The sequence below is a fragment of the Helicoverpa zea genome, chromosome 23 (genome assembly GCF_022581195.2).
Source record: "Helicoverpa zea isolate HzStark_Cry1AcR chromosome 23, ilHelZeax1.1, whole genome shotgun sequence".
Lineage (NCBI taxonomy): Eukaryota > Metazoa > Arthropoda > Insecta > Lepidoptera > Noctuidae > Helicoverpa > Helicoverpa zea.
Genome location: NC_061474.1, coordinates 6,744,045 through 6,751,302, shown reverse-complemented (window position 1 = coordinate 6,751,302; position 7,258 = coordinate 6,744,045). Strand labels below are relative to the sequence as shown.

Here is a 7,258-nt window from a genome sequence, read left to right as displayed (position 1 = left end):
AGTAGTCTGAAAAACAGTACTTTGCAAACATCAAAAAACATGAGACAACTCCAAAAAACCTTCGTCAGTTCTCATGTGCTATTGCTAGGAAGAAGAACTGGCGCAACAAACTTCGAATGATCTCGAATTAATCGAAGGCCAGATCGTTAAAGAAAGCCCTATTTCCAGTACAACGAATCTTCAATAGCTACAATTTGAATGATTCATTCATTAATCTCCTTAGTCGTTAGATGACCTGTGTCATATCCTGCAATGATTTGTGATGACTAATGTGCAATCTTAACGCGATTACTAGGGCAGTACTGGTCTTTCCTATATTCTTTATTTTACGAGGAAGTGTTAAATTTATTTACTGCTTTGCTCATTGAGAATCCGAGAACTGTTTAAACGAATGAAGATAAACCGAACTGTTTTTTCGATCGGTTGCATTCACGGAGGAGAAAAGGTTGCATTGGATTTTCCTATGCGTTATTCAGCAGGCTTAGGCGTTTTAAATCTCCAAATGGATGCGACGAAAGGAGTGTAAGACTCGAACTACTAAAACAACTTCTGGAACCTTTTAAAGGCCTCGGTAACTCTTACAGGAAATCTCAGTAATTGTTACAAGTGAATCTTCTAACAATTACATTTTATCGTGTAACGTATCTCGTGATTCATTCATGTATGCTAGACGGGACGCTGATAATCTCCGTCTAGCTTGAATGAATAAGTCGTGACGTGCAGTCACATGGCTTCTGACAGTGTGCTTTAAGATTTCATAGTTGTATGTTTACACTATTGTTTGTATTAGATTTAGACTGTCTTAAAATTGCTTCTTTGATCCCGTCGCCAAGCGTGATTGTGCTCTGGGTTTCGATTCCCAGGTCGGTCGGATAGAAACGTTCCAAGGGTTTTAAGTAATTTTCACAAGGCAGCCTGGAATCTTATGCTATATACGAGTATATTGCTATTTATGCTCATGATTAATGCTCAATCCTTCTCCGTGTGAGAGGAGGCCTGTGCCCGAAGTGGGATGATAAAAAGGCTGTAACAGACTGGAATCTGGAAGTTGGTGGCTGTTACATCCGTGTATCGGCGAGCTCGTGAATGTTGGTCCTGCGCATGGACTATAAAATGACTAGAGGAGATGTCATAATGCAATATCACTTGCGGTTGTTTCTTTGGAACCCGCTCTTTGTACCTAAACCTAAAATCTTGGAACTCTTTCCGGTCGTGTCTGATAGCCCATCGGACTATAAGAGTGAGGAAATAGAGAGTGCATCTGTGTTTTCGCAAATGCTAGTACACTATAATATTGTCTGATTTGATGATTTAATTGATGTAAGTAGGTAAGTTTATTCATTTTAGACACGAGTCTACATTGTTCATGGTATTTTTACTATGGATGTTTTTTTTTTAAAGAGACCCTTGACATTGTTACTTTTCAAGATAGTCAAGGAAAGACCGGCCTGATCTATTTTTAAAAGTTAACATTGACGTATTAAAATTCTTCGGTAAAACCATTAATGGGTAGGTAAAACAGATAATTCGATTTTCCCTTCCTCATTTAATTATACCTGTCACTTATTTCCCTATATATTACTGAAATAAAAAACTCATATTAGGTACACAAAAGCTTACTATTAGTGATAGACATCCTAGCTAGATTAGGTATGTCTTACTTAAAACCATGAAGTGGGTTGCACCACATTTATAACTATGGTGATAATCAAACTAGACGTCTATCACCGATTTGCCCAATGGACGGCGATTTGACGTTTGGCTAGTAAGTTTAGTTAGGAAAGTTTGTTAAATGTTTAGGCAGAAGCCTGTGTTGATTAGGTACTGGTGGTGCAATTAAAGATGTTTGTTAAGCCAATGCGCAAAATATGATGACTTTACAATTTTTAGGTACAAGCTATCTGGTGCATGGTCATGTGGCTATTTCGTGGTTAAATAGTATGATTCTTTTGCATTCAGTATTTAAAGAGGTATTTTATTTTGAGATTTGATGATTATGAATGGAATTAACGGCTATTTTTATTTAAATACTGTAAGACCAGTAATGTGCAACTTTTCTAAGTTTGTATGTACTTTCTAACTATATCTTAGACACCAATGACTGTGTTTCGGATGACACGTTAAACTGTAGGTCCCGGCTGTCATTGAACATCCTTGGCAGTCGTTACGGGTAGTCAGAAGCCAGTAAGTCTGATACCAGTCTAACCAAGCGGTATTGGGTTGCCCGGGTAACTGGGTTGAGGAGGTCAGATAGGCAGTCGCTTCTTGTAAAGCACTGGTATTCAGCTGAATCCGGTTAGACTGGAAGCCGACCCCAACATAGTTGGGAAAAAGGCTCGGAGGATGAAGACTAGTAGTGTGACCAATTCTATGTTGAAAAAATTGATAGCAATATAATATGTAGATATCTAATATGTATGCGTAGGTATTAAAGAAATAACTGATATTACTTACCAGCTACTTATACGAATTTTTCAACTTCATTAACATAACAGAGATAAGAGCAATTATTTTATCAAAGCAATTTGTAAATTAATGCGAGCATAATTAAGTATGTTAATTAATCATAAAGGAGCAATTATAAATTGCCTACTTAGGTACAGCTACTTAATACACTGCGTACGAGTGCAAGCGTTTTCGTTTAAAAGTGTGCACAGGTCTTGTAGGTAATGTTATTACATTAGGCGATTAGGATATACAAGCAATTCGGCAAGTTATTTTTTTGGTGATATACTGTAAGTTGGGGTGCCGTAAAGTTAATTATTTGCAATTGTACACAGTATCTGCCTACTTACAAAATTTTAATAGGAGGCAAATGTTCAGGAGAATCACTTGATGGAATGCCGGTTTATCGCCGCCCATGAACAACCCGCTACGCCGAAGCGTTCCCGGCTTTCAATAGGTTTTCGGAAAACTTTACAAGAATGGCATACGCAGCACTTTTTAATTTGGAAGTGCTGTGTTTTGTTCACATAGTACGTGGACGGGTACCTTACACCATAGGCAGTTTAGCTGACCTTCTGCCCGAGTTAGTGAGGCCCTAGTACACAAAGGGCTCTTGAAGAAATAAAATTCCGTCCCGTTGCACCCGCAGCGGATGGGAAATTTGATGATTTCCCAGCTCCAAAAAAGGTCCAAAAGCCGAGCCTACAGTTTGATGAAAAGACCAGGCATGACAATGCAATATTACATTCCAAGCGGCACCATTCGCCTACAAATCGACATAATGCTTTAAGGTAATTTTCATGACAATTACCGCGCGTAGTAATTACCGAACCCACGTGGTATTGTTGTTATTATCCACATCTACTCTGTTTGTTTTGTTAAGCCAAAGTAAATCCCCTATTTAAGTATTAAGCAAGGTTTTATGTGTCCTTGATCTGAAAATCCACCCATATGACCAAAATTTTGATAGTGGAAGCCTGACTGAATCGAATCCGAGACCAACAATGTAGCAACCAGTTGCTTAGTACATTACCCGTAACAAACGCAGTGTATCGGGTGTGTCGTACCTAATCACATGAAATTAAATACGTTAATAGGTATACTGGTTAATATTCGTTGATTAGCACAAAGAAAAAAATAAATACGCAAAAATAAAAAATAAATAATTTTTCAAACAAAGTAAATATAATATAAATGTCCGAGAATTAGAACACCATATAAGAGTCAGTCATTACAAACAACAGAAACTCTCCCTTGAAAACTTTCAGCCGTCAACTGGTCAAAACATTCGATACTCCTAACTTTATCTCTGCTTTACACATGATGTTGTAAATTATGAAAACGAAAAATGACTCCTGTGCCCAAACCACTGAATGGATTAGGTTTTTTTTTTTACAATTCGCCACACAATATCTTAAACTATATGTGACGGGATTTAATACCTAATATAGTTTAATGCATATTCATATTTGTTAAGTGACTAGAACTTAAAAATAAATAATCTCCTCAACCGGTTACTGGTTATGGCCTAAGCCTTTATTTGGAAAAATATGTTTGTGATTTCGAAATTGGCAAAATTCCCAAAGGCACTCTATATCTCATGAATACTAGCATCTTTTCCCTTACCAAAGAAATTGGTCCCCATAATTCTCCCGAAAAACCTTCAAACTCCCAAAATCGAAGCCGCGACCTGCCTTACTTAACCACTAAACTTAATACAAATCACATGAGCGATACCCGTAGAAGCCATGTTTACATACCAAACAACAATTCTTGCATATAAGACGCATGCGCTAATTCCGACAACAGTGTTGTTGCGTCCGCGATCCGCATCAAACGCATTCGCGCGTGTGCCGTCGCGACGAACGCACGCGTTGCATCGTAGTGACTCGAAGTGGCTGTAAGCCAAAAATAGTGTATTTTCGGATCTTGTAAAATTGTGAGTATTATTGTTGATATGTATTGTTTTTGTTTGTAATTGTCGAGGAAACAACATTCTGTTTTTAGTGTTTTTTTTTTTTGGAAATTCAATGAAAATTTTCAATTTGTAAACAAATTATAAGGGTAACATTTTTGGGTTTCAGTCAATAATTTTCATTAGAGAGTTGGTGTTAAAATATGGAAAAAACATTCTAGTGCAGCAAATTGCATAGTAAAACATGTATTTAATTCATGAAAACAATACCGTTTTGTTGTTTTCCCAACAGAGATTATGTGAGCTGTTATTATTGCTCCTTTAAAATAACAATGCATTATTATTTTCTTATTAATATTAAAGAGCTGATGCAATTGTTATGCTGGGTCAAAAAGTATAAAATTTTACAAACAAATGAGATCCTGAGATGAGACAGAAAAGTTGCGATTGCGACGACTTTTAACGTTTGATTTGAAATGTACTATATCATAAATATTTTAATCATCTTACGCACATGCAATTAAAAAGCATCAGTAAAACCAACTTAAGCATAAATATTTTCCCAAAATAAACTAATTTTACATGTCCTTAAACAAATAATTTCTCGACGACCTTTATATTCAGTGCTTCAATAAAGTCCACATACAATAAATTACAAATTAAATACTGCAAACTTCAGCAAAGTCCTTCATGAAAGAAAGAATGGATGCCTTGAACTTAGTCTTGAACGAAGATTGGCAGCTTGCCTGGCCCTGAAAAGTTCAGCCGGCCATACGCATTGATTTTCCGCGAAAGCTTAAACAATGCTTTGTTTGTAAATGTAGTTTTTCAGAGTATAACCTTACAAGGACTTCAAGGATTGGACTTAAAGTTCATGTAATAATCCTGAAAGTATTTTTTATTAGGTACTAATAGTAGTTATTACGCTGACACGCTGACTCTAACTTACGCTGACTTCATAAGTGAAGTGAATGAAAAAAGATTACTTTCGCTTTCATAATGTTGGTTAGGAAGTAGGGCTACAGTACGTATCTACAAATTGACCTCGGAATGCGATAAATTCTGATAAATCAAGAGGGAATAGAAATAAAGAAAGCGCCTTTAAAACGTGCGTGTACAATTTAAGCAATTATGTTTTTGATATTTCAGTTCCTCAACTCAAATATCAAAAACACAGGTTTTGACCTCGGTCTTCTCAATCTTGCAAAGTTTACCTAAATATTGTTCTACTTTTGATTTTTTATAGGTTATTAATATATTGTAATTTTGACAAAAAACTGCTTGAATTTATCCGCTAATTGAAAGCCAATTAAGTCTTTTACTTCTAATTGGACAAAATAAAACTTTATTGACACTTTTTTATTCGAAATTTAAACTGGTTCGAAGTTTGAATTGGCAACAATTTACATTGAAATGTTTCTTTACTGCCTTTTACTGAAACATTGTCATCAATTGTGAATATTTAACCGAACCATTTTAAGTTGTCATATCGCCGATTTGTCCAATGTATGTAGGGCTACCATCTCGAATTTCGTCAAATCCGGACAAATATTCAAAAAAACTCGGACATTTGGCGTAAATCGCATATTTAAGCCGAAAAAAAACAAGACCCAATTTTTAATCCATTAACTATTACCATATACATTCCATGAGGTTCTTCCTTACATGAAAAGTGTCTGGGCACTTCTTGAAATTCGGGGAAACCCGGACGGATGGCAGCCCTAAACGTACGGCATGCCATAGCTAGTACTGGTTATAGTAAAATGATGTAACACACCCTTGAATGACAATAGGTATTGTAAGGAAGGAAAGCATTGATTAGCTTTCCGTCGTGAGGTAACAGTTAACATTCAGTCATAATATAACATTCCATTAAGCATGTTTCTTTCTTCATTGTTCATATAGGTTTCAGTTCCAGAATTTTCCTTTCCAACACTACGATATTATGAAACTTACTGGATGTGTCGATCTATACATATATTTTAGTCTTTCACTCAAAACGCTAGCCGGGTCTTGATGAAACTTTGCAGCAATATAGCTTATTGCCTAATCAGTTTTTGACTTGAAGATTCATGGGCTTTAGCTATCTGGGAACACATATTCTGGTAGGAAATTCCTCTCCTAGATATAAGAGCCATGAATGTCCTCTCAAAATGATTTGTGCGTAAGCGTGGAATGATAACCATATAAGTACCTACCCCTGGTGCAGCACCCACGTTTAGTATGAAGGATGAGGACCTTTTTCGGTGAAAAATCATGAAGGTCCCTATGTAGGTACAATGTGAAGAAGTGGCAAATTCTTACTGACTAAAACCCACCATGTTCCTTCTGGTACCCTCCATGTATTAGGGCGGCGGTAACTTTCGAACAACCCTGCAACTCCAGTGGGAAGAAATAGGTCCTCAAAAGATGTCATATTAAAGAGTACCTTGTTCTTGGCTTCCTCCAATCGGCATTTTACAGTAATTTGATGATCAAGCAACAGTTAAGTTGCTGATAAGCATAATCATTAGGCGGTTGAATGGAGAAAAGAAATGCGCTTTTGGTCATGTACGTTCATGGACGTTTAATTATTTTGGACTTTAACTAGTAGCATTATGTCAGCTATGGTCAATGTAATCAACATCTAGTTTTTCTGAAATTGAAATTAGCCATAAATGACTGTTACTTGATGTTGCATACTGATTAGGTAATAACTCGTAACAGACCAATGTTTCTTTACGACGGAAAATACTTATGATGCATAAAAAAAAAAAAACAAACAAAGTATTCAGGGCTGAAGCTTGTTACATATCCGTAGGGATTATATTGTGAAAAATAGAATACAATGTGTGTGTGTTTATTTTTATAGGACTTGTAAAGTGTAGGCAATTTAGGTGCGTCAACTAGGTACATGGC

The 7,258-nt window shown here is 36.3% G+C and overlaps 1 protein-coding gene across 1 annotated transcript in view; it reads left to right on the top strand.

The window, feature by feature from the left end:
* Positions 1 to 4,249: 4,249 nt before the first annotated feature.
* The window catches only part of LOC124642054 (sodium-coupled monocarboxylate transporter 1), a 30,569-nt gene continuing 27,560 nt past the window's right edge, over positions 4,250 to 7,258 (top strand). The window contains exon 1 of the mRNA XM_047180352.1: positions 4,250 to 4,384. The gene's annotated coding sequence lies outside the window, so the exon portion shown is untranslated. The remainder of the gene's footprint in view (positions 4,385 to 7,258) is intronic.